The following is a 15,062-nucleotide window of genomic DNA, read 5'->3' as shown; positions in this document are numbered from 1 at the left end:
TGGTAGTTATGCAAGAACCCTGCCAAAACCCGGCACGTTGCACCCCCTTCAAAACGGATTCGTGCGGCAGTTCGGCTACAAGATCGTAAACCAAGACGCTAAAACCGTGACACGGGATGCTGTGAGGTCACTGGGAATGCCACACGGAAGGGCTTTTACGGACAAAGAGGAAAGTTTACCAAAACTTCCCACGTGAAAAAAATGCAGGTATCCAAACAGTCTCAGCCTTCATTTTTTTCTAAAATTTTCTACAAAGAACATGCACAACCTATCCAGTAGAAAATAAATGATATGAAAATTAAGTATCTGCTTAAACTAAAAAACGCAGGCAGGCACGCCAAAGTGTAAAGGAACCGCTCCGTGTCCCCGAGAGGCCGAAGCAGCTGGTGGACGCTGTCCTTACGGCCTGTGAGCCCCCGTCCCGCAGCAGGAGACGACGGCCCTACTGGCCGCCAGGAGCGGGGAACGCGGACACCCCACTCCGGGGCACGAGGCTCAACTGCCCTCTCAGAAGGTGGGGACACAGGTCGGCAGGAGGCCTAGTGCCGGCCCCCGCGGTAAAAGTGGGTACTTCCCCCCACAAAACCGGGATCCTAGTTTAGAATAAAGGGCAGCGACCACATTTTCCTGAACCAAAAGTTAGGACACATAGTATGACGAGGGTCCTTCTCAGTGAGGGGCCAACAAAGCATGACCCCTGGTCCCATCTGACCCCGCCTCCTGCTTTTGTAAATAAATATTTACTGGAACACGAGCGTCTCGTTCATCTGTGTGCTGTCTACGGCTCGCAGAGTTGAACAGTTGTAAGAAAGATCGAGGGACCACAAAGCCCCTCCTGGAACATCTGTTGACCCCTCTTCTGGGACAACAGTAAATCAGAACCACCAGTGTCCCAGGAACTCTGGAAAGGTGCCCACAGTTGTCTCAGAGCCTCCCCACAAGGCTCGTGTTGGGGCAGATCCCCCCTGACCACGAGGGATGGGCTCCCTCAGCAGACACAGAGAGCCCACCTGCAGAGCACCCCCACCCCCCGGGGGCTGGAGCCGGAAGAAGGTGCCCCCAACAGGGCGGCCTGAGTGCTGCCACAAAGGGTCAGGCCCGGGGGCGGGGTGCAGGAGTCTGTCAGGGTGACTGTCTCCTCTCCCTCCTCCTGCCCTTTCAGGTGCCCCTGCACCCCCTCGCCTCACCCTAACAAGGGCCACTGTCAGTCCCCAGCTTGAGCCCGAGTGGACAGACACGCACCCATCTAATCGTCCTTCATTCCTGCACTCCCACGCGTCCCTAACAAGGGCCCCGGCCAGGCCGGCCCTGGGCCTGCCTGAGAGGTGGGGGGGCTCAGGGGGCGTGCGAGACGGACACAGGCAGACGGGGATGTATACCGCTGCGTCCATCTGGAGCCCACGGAGCCCCTGACTGCAGGCGTGGTGGCCTCCCGGCAAGCCGCTCCCTGCCCCGTTCACCGTGGGCCCCACGTGGGTCTGGCCCCACAGCCCCTGGACGGCGCAGCACAGTTGTGCGTCATGAGGGAGTCAGTTTCGGGGCCCCGAGTTATCGTCTGGATTAAAGACTTCATGTCCCTCAAAAGCTTCCAGACCCTGGGGCTTTTCCTTGGAACTGGTAGAAAGTACACACGCTGCACTCACGCACACAAGAGCTTGTTCAGCGGCAGACTGACGCTCCCCTCCGGTGAATCTCACCAGGTCCCCAAATGTTTTCATTTTGGGAGAAGCAGAAAACCAGCACAACGTGGTAACTACAGCTGCTGCCATTTACAGGGTCGACTATACGCCAGGCCGTGCGCTAAGTGTTCTACGATATTCCCTCAATAGTTTTTATAAGGTAAGTGCTATTATCGTGTCCAGTTCTGAGATGACATTCCCATTTAACAGGGAAGAGGAAGAAACAAGCAGAAGACTGTTTTCACATCTTAGACTGTGAGCCATTCCCGGCCCATTAGGAGATTAAGATGGCCTCTGGCTTCCTTGCTTTGCCCCAAGGCAGGCACGGGGGGGGGGGGCGCGGGGGGGGGCGGGGGCTGTTAAAAGCAGCAGCAGAAGCTCCCCCCTCCAATCAACGGTGACAGCCCAGAGAGAAACACTGTCAAGGAACCAACACACGCCCAGGGCTCCAAAGCACTGGGGGGGGTGGGGACGGAGAGAGACGGGGGTGGGGGGGCGGACAGGGCCTCCCCTCCTGGAGAGCAAATGTGACCGACTGCACACAGGGCTTTTATTCACCTGCCTGCCAAGCATGGGGTACGGACAGCAATTTCGTTCTCTGACCAAAAGCTCACTGAAGTTTTCTTCTCAGAACATGAGAACAGGGGCGCCCACATGGCTCAGTCGGTTAAGCATCTGAATTCGGCTCAGGTCATGATGTCACAGTTCATGGGTTCGTGGGTTTGAGCCCCACATCAGGCTCTGTGCTGACAGCATGGAGCCTGCTTCGGATCCTCTGTCCCCCTCTCTCTCTGCCCCCTACTTGTGAGCACACGGCTGGTCTCTCTCTCTCTCTCAAAAAAAAATAAAATAAAATAACAAACCATGAGAACAATGCTCATGGCAAGTATGGTGCTGGGGGACCAGTCGAGGCTCTCCGGAGCAGGGCGCCCTGGGTTCGAATCCTGACTCTACGGCTGACCCAAGCCATTCCGGGGTAGTTGTGGGCCTCAGCTTCCCCATCGGCTCTCGAGAGGAGTGGGTTAGGTAATCCACACCACGGCACTCAGGGCCTCAAGTGACTGACGCACAGTAGGTCCTCATCCCTGTGACCCCAGAGGCCCTCCAGAACGAAGTTCAGCCTCAGTGAGACCGGAGGGGCCTGAATGACAGCAGTGTGCACAATCCCGTTTACCCACGTCCAGGCTCTCAGGCCGGGTACAGGGTCACGTCTGACTAAGGAAGGACGGTGTCACCCTCTCCCGGGGCCAGTGGGACTCATCTATGCTGCACTGTGAGGCCGTCCAGCGAGCCGGCAGCCCCCCCGGGCGCTAGCAATAAATACCCGCTGGCAATCCTTGGCACGGTCAAGGCCACTCCTAGAGGAGAAAATGGCAAGGGAAGCTTTCGCTGGTATCTTGTGGGAGGAACGGTGGGGGGCCCTCTGATCCCCGTGAGCTCACTCGACCTCCAGAATAACCTCCCCAAATCCCCTTCACCACGCTAACGCCTTGCTCAAACGGCTCCGAGCCGCCTGAAGGATAAACAGGATAGGCCCCACCGCCTGAGCCGGAGGCTGGATGCGCCACGGTCAGGACCCGGGCGCCCTGCCCAGCATCCACTTGCACCTGTGCCCTGGGAGCTCCAACCCCCTGGCAAGCAAGCCCGCCGGGGCGCACCTGCACGTCTAAGCCACGCCCCCACCAGCCAGGCAGACAGAAGGGCACTGTCTTTGTGAGGCCGGCGTCCGGGCCCGGGAGTCGGCCCTGTCTGACCAGCCAGGCCCCTCCAGGCCTGTTCCTGAACCTCCCCTAAAACCTGCTTCTGGCCTGGAAGTTACGGCATAAATCCTTACGGTGTCCAGTCTGCGCAGGACATACCCTGCACGTGTGAGCGCCACACTTACTCAAGGACGCGTTCCCGATCCAGCCCTGACCTGACTCTTTGCGCCTGAGGGCTGCCCTCATCTCCGGGGCTGGCCGGATCCTGCCCTGCTGGGTAAGTCGTGGCTCCCACACACACACACCTTTTCTCTAAGCCCCTCGCCGGAGCGGCGCCTCTCAGACATCCACCCACCCCGACACCCAGGCTGATCCCAAAGATGCGGAGGACAAGCCCCGTCACGCGGGAAGGTGGACGGGACCCTGGGTGGGGAGGCCCGGAGCCGCGGTGGAGGAGCTCCCTGTAAAGGGAGTTCAGCAATTTAAAGGGCCGTGGTCACACGTGGCAGGCTGAAGAATGCCTCGCAGACGTGTCCACGCTCTGGTCCCCGGAACCTGGGGCTAGGTTACCTTACCTGCAGATGGGACTCAGTTCAAGATCCGCAGGATGGGGGATTATCGAGATGGGCCCAGTTCCTCGCGGGGTCCTTATGGGAGAGACGCGAATCGAACGAGAGAAACAGAAGCGGGGCTTCGGCGGTGCACGTGTGAGGCAGGGGCCACAGCCAAGGGCCACAGGCCACCCCCACAGGCTGGGAAACGGGAAATCAAGGGCCACTTACACCCTGACGCCTGTTTTGGACCTCTGACTCCAGAACCGTAGCGAGATCTGCAGGGATTTAAGCTGGTGGGTTTGTGATGATTGGTCACAGCAGCCGCAGGACACTCATACAGCGGCTATTTTTAAAAAGGCAAACGGTTGGGCGGGAAGAGGGCCCGGCTAGGTTCTAGAATACCGTCCAGATCATTCTTCTGAAATAATTAGTTTGGTCACCCCACAAACAGCACCGAGTGCCAACCAAGTGTCAGGTGCTGGATTGTCCCACAGCCGCTCAAAATACATTCTCCTTCCCGACGACCACATCCTGCCGGCTTTCAGCGTAAACGTGCCCCAGTCTTCGGCAAGCCCTTTCCGAGGCTGGGCTCAACATCACACCATTATCGAGCATCGGCTACGTGCCAGGCACTGTGCACAGCCTGGGGTGCCACTAAGTCCAAGTCTCATTTATTTGTTTTTAGAGACAAAGCCTGAGTGGCGAGGGGGCAGAGAGAGAGGGAGACAGAGAATCGCAAGCAGGCTCCGTGCTGCCAGCGCAGAACCCGACGCACACAACACGAGATCGTGACCGGAGCCGAAAGTTGGTCGCTTAACTGACTGAGCCACCTGGGTGCCCCTCAAAATGCTTTTCATCACTTTTTGTCTTCCTAATCTGTCACAACACCTCCACTCCACATTTCCTGTTTCAATGAAATACGCTCCTCACCCTACAACAACCCTGTGAGAGGCTGTCCCAGTTTGCTGGGAGGGAAAGCTCGACAAGCAGGAGAAATCTCCCCGAAGCCCCAAAGACGTCAGGTGCTGGCCCTCCCGCACTGGCCTGACTCCAGGCTCCCGTCCTTTCCTTGCTGCCCGGGGGCCTAAGACAGAAGCAGGTAAGAAACCTGTCCCCGCATCAATACGTCAACGTTTTAAATCCAGTCACTCTCCCGGAGACACAGCAAGGTTCATGCCATGAAAAGCGTGTCCACCTGGTTGGGGAAATCATGAGTCACAGAAATCCCGGAGCTGGCAGGGCTCTCAAAGGCCATCTGGCCAGACTGCCCCTTCCGGAAAGCTCCTGGGTTACCTGGACTAAGCGTCTGCTTACCAGCACCAGCCCAGCGAGCCTGGCCACCCGGGCGGCGTGCTCTGGTCTCAGACATAAATGGCAGAAAGAGGCCCCACACTGAAGTCCACCTCTGGGTGTGTATGAGCCAGAAGGAGACACTGGGTACGTGGCCCTCAGATGCCACACTGCCACCCAGCACACGCCTCCACGTGCTACACGCAGCCCAGAAAGGGACACCAGCACAAGATGTGCATGCAAAATTTGTGGGTTTTTTTAATTTTTTAACATTTATTTATTTTTGAGAGAAAGAGCGAGAGAGCAAGAAAGCGAGCAAGAGAGAGAGAGAGAGAGAGAGAGAGAGAGAGAGCGTGCGCATGCACAAGCTGGGGAGGGGCAGAGAGGAAGAGGCAGACCCAGAATCCGAAGCAGGCTCCAAGCTCTGAATGGTCAGCACAGAGCCCGACGCGGGGCTCGAACCCACGAACCGTGAGATCGTGACCTGAGCCGAAGTCGGACACTTAACCGACTGAGCCACCCGGGTGCCCCAAAATCCCCAGTGCTTTTTAAAACCGGGACTTCACCCAGATATGGAACAACTCGAGACGGACAACCATACTCAGGGGGAGAAATGGGAAGATGATCGCAGGGAGAGAGGCAACAAGGCCCCTAGGCAGGGGACCGAGTCACCTCACTGATGTCCCCTCTCCTCTGGCTGCAGAAGTAAGGCCGCAGGCCCTGGCCTGGCCTCCCAGTCCCTCCACTGCAGACCCCAAGGCACCTTCCCAGCCTCACCTCTCACCGACGCTCCCGACACCCCAGGGTGTCTGCCAGGATGACCCAATGCACACACGTGTGCGCATACACACGCGTGCACACACAGAGTTTCCTACTTCCGTGTGCTGCTCTCTCCTCCTCCCCCTGGAATACCACCTGCTCTGCCCAAATCCTCCCCGTCCTGACAGAATGGCAAACCCTGTAGGGGGTCGTCCCCCACCCTCATCTCTTGATGGCCTCGGGTGGCCTCCAGAAGGCCTGTGTGACTCTGTGTCCCTGTCCCGTCTCCCTCCCCACATCAGAGGGGAGCCCTCTCACCCAGTTCTCTACTCCCCACCGGGTCCGGCGCCTCCTCCGCCCCCAGAGGCGAGCACTGGTCTGCACCGGGTTCCCCCTCACCTGCAGAGCCCCGTCATCAAGCACACGGGGAAACACCCACGTCGACCACCTCCCTGGAACCCCGGGGCACAGCCACCCAGCTGGCAGCAGCGGCATCCCAGTCTAGCAGGGTGGGGGCAGGGGAGGGGCAGAGGGGAGGGTGACTGCTGCTGGTGCGCACTCGAGCCCCGGGAGGGGTGGCGACAGCGCAGGATAGGGGCCCGACTGCTCCCATCTTGCCTCACCCCTTGCTCAGGAGAAATCGAGAGGGAAGCAGGGAGACGGTGGGCCTGCCCCACCATCGCTGGGCTCCACGCGGTGCCGGCAGGACGCTTCCCAAATGTGGGCCGTGAACACGATCGCGAGCCAGAGCCACGGGCTTCACCTGCCAAATGGTAACCGCCTGCAGGGCGCAGGGCGACGGGCTGGGACCTCTGGGACCTCCGCCCTCCAGCCCGCCCGGCGCAGGGCCAGGCAGGAAGTAACTCCGACCCCGGGTCAGCTCAGCGCAGGCCCGCTCTGAAAACCGGGGGCGACAGGGTCTGGGAAGAGTAACCGCAGGACGACTCCGGTGCCCCCCTTCTAGGCCCTGGAGGGGCGGAGCAAGCGCCAGGGCGGGGACCCGCCGTCCCCCAGGGGCAGAAGGGGCATCCCCTCCCTCCCAACACACACCTCTTCCACCCAGGGTGTGGTCGTGAGTACTGAGCCGGGGAAGGACACACCTCCCTGCCTCTCCTCCACACCCACTCGCACTCCTGCACGCGCACTCACACCACACTCACATACAGTCACCAACACACACTCTCGTGCTCGCACTCACACAGACATGCGCCAGTTACCAACACACTCGTACATGCACACACTCATGCGCTCGCACTCACACATGCACACTCGTGCACGTGCCCTCACACAAGCCACCAACACACGTGCACACTCAAGTGCTGACTCGCACACCATGCACACTCGTGTACATGCTCTCACACCACAGTCACCAACACACACATGCACACACTCGTGCTCTCGCACTCACGCACACTCGTGCACACGCACTCTCACACCACACTTGGTCACCAACACTCACACATGCACACTCCCATACTCACACACATGCACACTTGTGCACACGCACTCACACCAGTCACCAACACTCACATGGACACACATGCTCTCACACTCAACACACGTGTACACTCGTGCTCTCACGCTCACACACACATGCACATTCACGCATGCGCACACCACACGCAGAGTCACCAACACACACATGAACACACTCGTGGTTGCACTCACAAACATGCATACTCGTGTACACACTCTCACCAGTCACCAACACACTTGCACGTGCACACACATGCTCGCATTCATGTGCACACTTGTGAATGCACACTCACACCACACAGCCACAAGACACTTGCACATGGACACACGTGCGCTCACACCCACACGTGTGTACTCACATTCCAAGTGACACTCTTACTCTCACACCACACAGTCACCAACACACTTGCACGTGCACACACATGCTCACACTCACGTGCACACTCGTGCGTGCACACTCACACCACACACGGTCACCAACACACTCGCACATGCACACACTCGTGCACTCACATCCACACATACACGCATGCACTCACGCTTGAAGTGACTCACACGCACACCACACACACTCGCGAGCCCAGCAGAACAAGCACCTCCTCGGCGGGCAGGAGCGGGGCCCTGACGCACGAGGCACAACCCGGAGGCACAACCCGCCTGCCTTGCTCCTCAGGCGACCCTGGGGACCCCCGGCCCCTCCCGCCAGGCGCAGGGCCTCCCTCGCTCCGCAGCGGCCTCCCTGCTTCCCGGACACTGCCTGTGAGCCCCGGCCCACATCTCCCACCCCCCAGACCCCCTCTCCCTGCCCAGCTCCCCCTCCTTCCTCCACGAGCGCTCTCCCCGCCTACGAGCGCGGTCGCCTTCACTCTCTCCTTCCACCGAGCGCGGTCGCCTTCACTCTCTCCTTCCACCGAAACCGTCCCGCTCGAGTCCACAAACCCGCTCCCCCAGCCTTCTTGGGCCAAGTATAAAGATCGCCCTGCTGACTGCCTCCCGTCCCCCCCCCCAGCCTCCTCTCGCTCAGCGGACCCCAGTTCCCCCCAACACTCTCCACAGCCATCACGGCCACCGGATGCCTCAGGCCACCTGGCTCAGCTAACACCACTCCCCTCTGTTTCCTACCGGGCCCTCGCTGTCACGTGAAACCCTTCCTTGGTCCCCACAATGCACTCCCACATCTCGCTCCAGCTCTGCAGCCTACACCGGTCCCTCCTCCACCTCCCACCCAGCTCAGGGGGTCCCCAGGCCTGGTCCTACCCCACCCCCGTGCCCCCCGCCAACCCTCACCATTCCCCGGGCTGGCCCAGGTCTGCGCATCCCTGCGCTCGGCCCGGGCCATCTCAACCACTGAGCCGGTTCTAGAACTGACCCGGCTACACACACACACCACATCATCCCCCCCAAGTCCCACAGGCACCGACAAAGGGGCACAGGGAAATGTGGGCGCCGACGCATCTGTCCTACACCCTGACCACAGTGACAGTTATGTGACTCTATGCGGTTGTCAAACTGCACGACAGCCCGTGAGGAAGGTGAGCCTATTGCACACAAACTATATCTTCGAGCAAAGAGCAGTTGAGTCCACGGGCACCTCAACCGCTTTGTGTCCGGAACCATCATCACCGCCTTCCCTAAATCAGCTGTCCCTCCTCCCGCGGACTCTGTTTTCAGCGGTGACACCACCATCCGCCCCAAACAGCTCCTCCCGAAACTTCAGCCGCCAGCGGCCAACCAGTCGCTTCATCTAGAACCTCCACCTGCACAGATTTATATTCTCTTCAACCTATGCATTGCACCTCCCCTCCCGCACCCTGCCACCCTCGCTTCTCACAAGCCGCCTCACTGGGCTCCCGGCCTGGCTTCCACCCGGCACCCTCCCCCTGGCAATGCCCACTGGCCGCCAGACCTGTGTCCCTGCCTCGGCCTCCAAACTTTTCTCTCCTGGGGAAAACACACGCGTCCTTCAGGCCAAGCACCTAGGCGTCCAGGCACAGAAGGCACTTTCCCAGTCCTCTCCAGCAGAACCAGCTTGCACGACACCCTGGGCTCCCTCAGCAGAGGGCTGGTACCCCGCTGGGCCCTGCACCATGTGCCCCAGACTGTGCACACACCAAGGCAGCAAGCGATCTCTCTTTCTCTCTCTCTGTCTCTCTCTGGGCCCCCTAGGCTGCAGCTGGACTCATGACCGGGAGTGCTTGGCAACCCCTTCTGGCCTGAGCTGAATGTCAGCTGAAAATTGCCAGGAGTGCGACGCCAAGCCCTCCTGGCCCCAACCCCACTGCTGAGATAAAACGTGTGGAAGCACCACTCTGCCTCACCCAAGCTCACCCAACTCACCCAAATTCACCCAAGCTCACCCAACTCACCCAATTCACCCAAATTCACCAAAACTCACCCAACTCACTCAACTCACCCAAATTCACCCAAATTCACCCAACTCACCCAATTCACCCAAATTCACCAAAACTCACCCAACTCACTCAACTCACCCAATTCACCCAAATTCACCCAAGCTCACCCAACTCACCCAAATTCACCAAAACTCACCCAAACTCACCCAACTCACCCAAACTCACCCAACTCACCCAAATTCACCCAAGCTCACCCAAACTCACCAAACTCACCCAAGCTCACCCAAACTCACGAAACTCACCCAAACTCACCAAACTCACCCAAACTCACCAAACTCACCCAAGCTCACCCAAACTCACCCAACTCACCCAAATCGTGAGGGTGGAGGACAGAGGCTGCTTCAACAGGAAACATGAGAGCTCATCCCAACTGTTCCCACCAGCCTGCACTTACCCACCCCACGGCCCCTGCTCAGGGAGCCACGGGTGCTACTCAAACAGGAGTCTTGGACGGGTAACGTGCTCCATGCAGTAAGAGGAGTGAGCGCCTAGAAACTTCTACAGCAACAGCATCGTGTGACATGTTTACTCTGCTTTGCACACACCGCTCAAACAAACTGAGGGAAAATAAAACCTGGTCCTTTGCCACAGAGAGTCTGGGAAGCACTGACCCCTGACCCCTCAAACTCCTGCCTCTTCCTGCGGATGCCCTGCTCATCCTCAGAGCCCTCCCCCAACACTCCTTGTCCAAAAAGTCTTCACAGTTTCCCCCCCAGAGCCCCTAATCTAAACCACACGGAGGGCCGTGAGATGGGATCTGTACCCCCCTTACTACAAGTTCCCTGTGGTCAGGGACCCAAGTGCTGTTCACTTTGATATTCCCAACACCAGGCGCAAGGCCGTCAACCAATCAATGAGGAGGAAATTCCAGATTGCAGGGTGGGCTTTTCTTCAGGGACAGGATACGGAGGGGCACTGACCCGCAGGGACACAGGATTTTCCAGGTGTGGACCAAATGTAGCCCCTCTCCCCCAGCCCAGGTGGGAATAGGAGGACATTTAAAACACACACACACACACATACACACACATGCAAGTCTAGGGCTCTCAGGACAAGAACACAATCGCTGTTCCGTTACACCCTGAAATGTCAATCTGAGCGAAAATCACTCGGCTCTCCCGTGAATCTTCTCCACATGCACACACTAAAAACAAATCACGCCCAAGTATGAAAAATAAAAAGACATTTCCAGGGTCATTTCTGACTTTATTCTATGGGCCCCTGACCTCAAAGCAAAAGGTCAAGGGTTCAGGAGTCTGTAACCCCACAACGAGCAATATCGCTTACGACAGACCAGCGGGTACCCACTCGGGTTCGCAAAGTGCAGGGAGAAGCCCCCAGATGCATCAGGGTCCTGGCCCTGCCTCAGGATGGGCGGATGTCGTCCCTCTTGTAGATACAACTCTCGACAAAAGGGGCCCCTGTGCTCCCCACTGCGCTCTCTCTTTTCCACGGGCCCCAAGTTCCTGGCTGTTATTCGGCAGGAATGCACGAACTATTTCCAGATGCCACTGTCAGAGCAAGACAACTCTCTAAATATTCCTGTCTAATTTTGCACACGGCTCTTGTTTCAACCGGCAAAGGTAATGACTCACTGTCCGTGGCTCTTGGCGGAAAATTATCCTGCCAAGTTTGGAACTTCTCTAAACTTCTTGTTGAGAAAGGAGAAGTGACCTCTCTGCCCAGATCCTTTTCTACAGGCAACAAAAGGCACCCAGCCGCCGCCTAACTGACCAAACAACGTTATGGGAAAATCCTGACACATCCCCCCAGGATCGATGAACAAGAAAGGGAAATTTGTGGGAGGTGGAGACTTGAGATGTTTTTCCTCACCCTACGCAATAATCACTGCTTTTCAGCTTTTCTGCATCCCCATCGGTTTGGCACTTAGAACTCTGGGATGGAAATTCCAGGTTATCCAGAAGGCAAAATCTACACGCAGAAGTAAACGCATCTTTCTCCGACATGACCGTCTTTGACTCGGACGCTTCGATCGACCATAAAAGAACTTTACGAAGGACACACGTGCCCACGCTGCACTCTCTCTCGTGGAGGAACACACGTTAACATCCCCACGCACGTGCTTGAAATGTGGCTGCTTACTCTCTGCGCACACGGCCCGGCCCCCTCCTACATCACAACACGCAAGATAACTGAAGTGTCACCTTGGTAACGCCACTTGTGGATACGTGAGTTGGCCTTTCTGGCAGGGTTCAGAAGCTGAAACTTGTTTTGCTCACCATTTACAAACCGCCCCACGGTCATTTCCTATGCTTATCTCCCACCGTCTCGCAAAGCCCCCAAAGATAGAAACCGCCAGCCTCCACTTTTGCACTCTGGACCCAGCCAGCCACTCACTGCCTTGCACCCAGCGGGCTCAAGTCAATGCCCGGGCGTTCCTCCCTCCTCCCTCCTCCTCCTCCAGGGGCAGGTGTGGAATCCCCTTTAAAGCCCAATTGACACGGCTTCCATCAGTGGCTTAGGGCACGGGGACCACACGACCCTTTGCCTAAACCCCTCAACTACTCACAGGCAGGGAACAGCAGGCTTCATGAGAACACTGGCGACATGAGAACACTCTTGTGACAGTCTCATGTCAATTGTTCTCAACCAAGGGCGATTCTGCCCCCGGAGAGACAATGTGGCAACGGCTGGAGAGATTTCTGACTGTCACCACTGGCGGGGGCGGGGGTGCTACCAGCATCTGTATAGTGGATAGAGGCTGGGATGCTGTTATACATCCTACAACGCACAGGTCAACCCTCCCACAACAAAGAACTCTCCGGTCTGAACGTCAACGGTCTGAAAAATCCCTGTTTTCCCGCATCACACAGGGAAGTCCTCAGACCACCTGCTTCGCTTTGCCCTCGACTTCCCCAAGGTCAGGCCCAAAATCGTAATAACCCTGCTTTGCCTGCATTATTTTGCAAGGCTGAACAAAATACAGAGCCGTCGCCAGAGTCCTAAAGATGCTGGTCCTGTGAACCAACAGCACCCGCCCTGTCTCTTCTCGGAAGGGCCCTCCTGCGGGGTGACCTGTCCAGCCACAACATGACAACTGGCGGGCTGGCATCATGCACGCTCGGATCTCTGGCAACCAGTGGGGCTTGGCAGGCCCAGCTCTTCGGTCCTCTGTCACGCACACCCAAGGGCCAAGTGAGCGCCACAAGTTTTCCAATGGGTAGCGTCCAGCGCAGGCTGAGAGCCAGCCCAGCCCAGTCTGTCGCCCTTCAGGAGGCTGGCATCTCTCAACCACGTGGAGAGCACCTGCACCCAGACTTGCCCTTGCTGCATCCCCCATCCCCAGGGCACGCGGGAGGGTGGGGGGAGGGGGAGGCAATGGGCAGGGTGCGGCAGGGGGGCTTGCTGGGGCGGGGGAAAGGCACCAGCGCGGGCAATGTAGCCCAAACCCCTCCCAGGACCCCCAGTGCTTGGAGAAGTAGGGGGACGGGCCCCAGGGAAGCGAACGGAGGAAGGGACCAAGAAGGGCCTCTTTTCCCAAGTACACCGCCAGCCGCCACCTGTGAGACCCAACAGCTGGGCCGGGCCCAGGGGGTCAAAGTTCGGACACAAGCCTCCAGCCGGGGACGCGCAGAGCCCCTGAGACACAGCGCACGGGGGGTGGGGGTGAAGAGAACGAGCCTGAGACGGCCAGGCGTCCGGGCGGCCACCGGGACTGCTCTGCGCGCCTCAGGGACCCCGCGGCCCGCCAGGGCAGGAGGCGCCGCGAGCGGGGCCCGGGGTAGGCGGAACTCGCGGCGGGGAGGCCGCGGGCCTGCAGCAGGGCGCCGAAGGGGCCCGCGCGGAGGGCGAGCAGGACGCGCCGCAGGCTTACCCGGCGGCAGGAAGCGGTGCCCCGCGGTCACCTTCGCGCCGCCTCCACGCGCTCGCCCGCCGCAGCGCCGGCGCCGCACGCGCCCCGGATCTGTTTACCCACTCGCCCGCGCCCGTGCTCCGGGCCTCCGCGGCCCCGCCCCGCGGGCGCCCTCATTGGCCGCGCCGCCGTCTCCGGCTTCACACCGTGACCAATCGGGACCGAGGGCGGAGCGAGGGAGGCCAATGGGAGGCCGCCCGCCGCTCAGGCCCCGCCCGACCCCCCTCCGTGCTGCCCTTTGCCCTAGTTAGGCGGCCCGAGCCGCGGGGCAAGGTGGGGGGGCGTGTCCCCGGGACGCGCCCTCCGCAGGCACCCCCGCTCCGGGGCCGGAGCTCGCGGGGCGCCCCCCCGCCAGGCTGATCCCCTTCCCGAGGGCCCCCGAGAACGGGACTGCGGAGCTGTCCTCGGCCGTCACCCAAGCCTAAGGTGGTCCAGGGTGAGACTGTTTGGGAATAAACGTTGAAGTCTTTGGAAAAATATCAAAACCCATCCGTCCACACGGAGTGGGGGGCGGGGTGGCATAATAAATCCAGGAGTGAACGTAGCTCCCCAGTTCCGTATGGCCCGTGGCCCCAAGAAGGAGCCCCTTCTTCCCGGGGAGGGGGCTTCGTCCCCAGGAGAGCGGATCCTGCGGGGCGCGGCCCAGATTCTGACCCCGTCCCCCCTCACTTCTGCACCTGAAACACAAAGTTTACTTCGAGGAGACTTAGGGGGTTGTGGGGAGGGGCATAGCTGCTAAGAACTTGACAGGGCTAAGAACTGGGAACTTGGACTTTAGCAGGAGAGAAAGGTCAACCCCAAGGGTCAAGTCTTCAACAGGTGCCCCCTGCTGCCTCCCACCCTGCTCCCTCACACTGCCCCCCTTCCTGGACCCCTGCCCGCCTGGGACCCCCGCCCGGTCCTTAGAGTCAGGGGACCCCCCCTCCCCCCGCCCCCGTTCATCCCTTTCTGTAGTTTGTAAACTCCACCCCCTTAGATGAGTCGGATGAGGCTTGCTTCATGCCAGCTCAGTTCTCTGCCTGCAAAGCCAGGGGTCGCTTTTCTCTAAAGGACCTGAAGATCAACATAACCCCCTTCCATAAAGAGTTTTTCTAAACGGCCACCAATCTAGTTTACTAGAGATGTGTCCCCTGCTAGTCTGTGCAAAGAAGGAATCCGCCACATTATAATGATTTGGACCTTACTCCTTGCGAAATGACCTCAGCCTTATTATGTTAAAAACTCATTTCTCTCTTTCCTGATCTATGGTGTGTGTGTGTGTGTGTGTGTGTGTGTCTGTGTGTGTGTGTCTGTGTGTGTGTGTCTGTGTGTGTGTGTCT

General features: G+C 58.9%; 1 protein-coding gene across 4 annotated transcripts in view; it reads right to left on the bottom strand.

Moving 5' to 3' along the window:
* Window positions 1-13,811, bottom strand: part of COQ8A (coenzyme Q8A) — a 40,112-nt gene extending 26,301 nt beyond the window's left edge. For 3 of the 4 annotated variants that reach the window (XM_043568808.1, XM_043568810.1, XM_043568811.1), the window contains exon 1: window positions 13,705-13,811. The gene's annotated coding sequence lies outside the window, so the exon portion shown is untranslated. Of the gene's footprint in view, window positions 1-9,364; window positions 9,534-13,704 lie in introns of those variants that run through there. The other variant, XM_043568809.1, reaches the window with a different exon arrangement.
* Between the last annotated feature and the right edge of the window lie 1,251 nt (window positions 13,812-15,062).

Source organism: Prionailurus bengalensis, chromosome E4, assembly GCF_016509475.1.
Source record: "Prionailurus bengalensis isolate Pbe53 chromosome E4, Fcat_Pben_1.1_paternal_pri, whole genome shotgun sequence".
Classification (NCBI taxonomy): Eukaryota; Metazoa; Chordata; class Mammalia; order Carnivora; family Felidae; genus Prionailurus; species Prionailurus bengalensis.
This window is presented reverse-complemented; position numbering and strand designations above follow the sequence as displayed.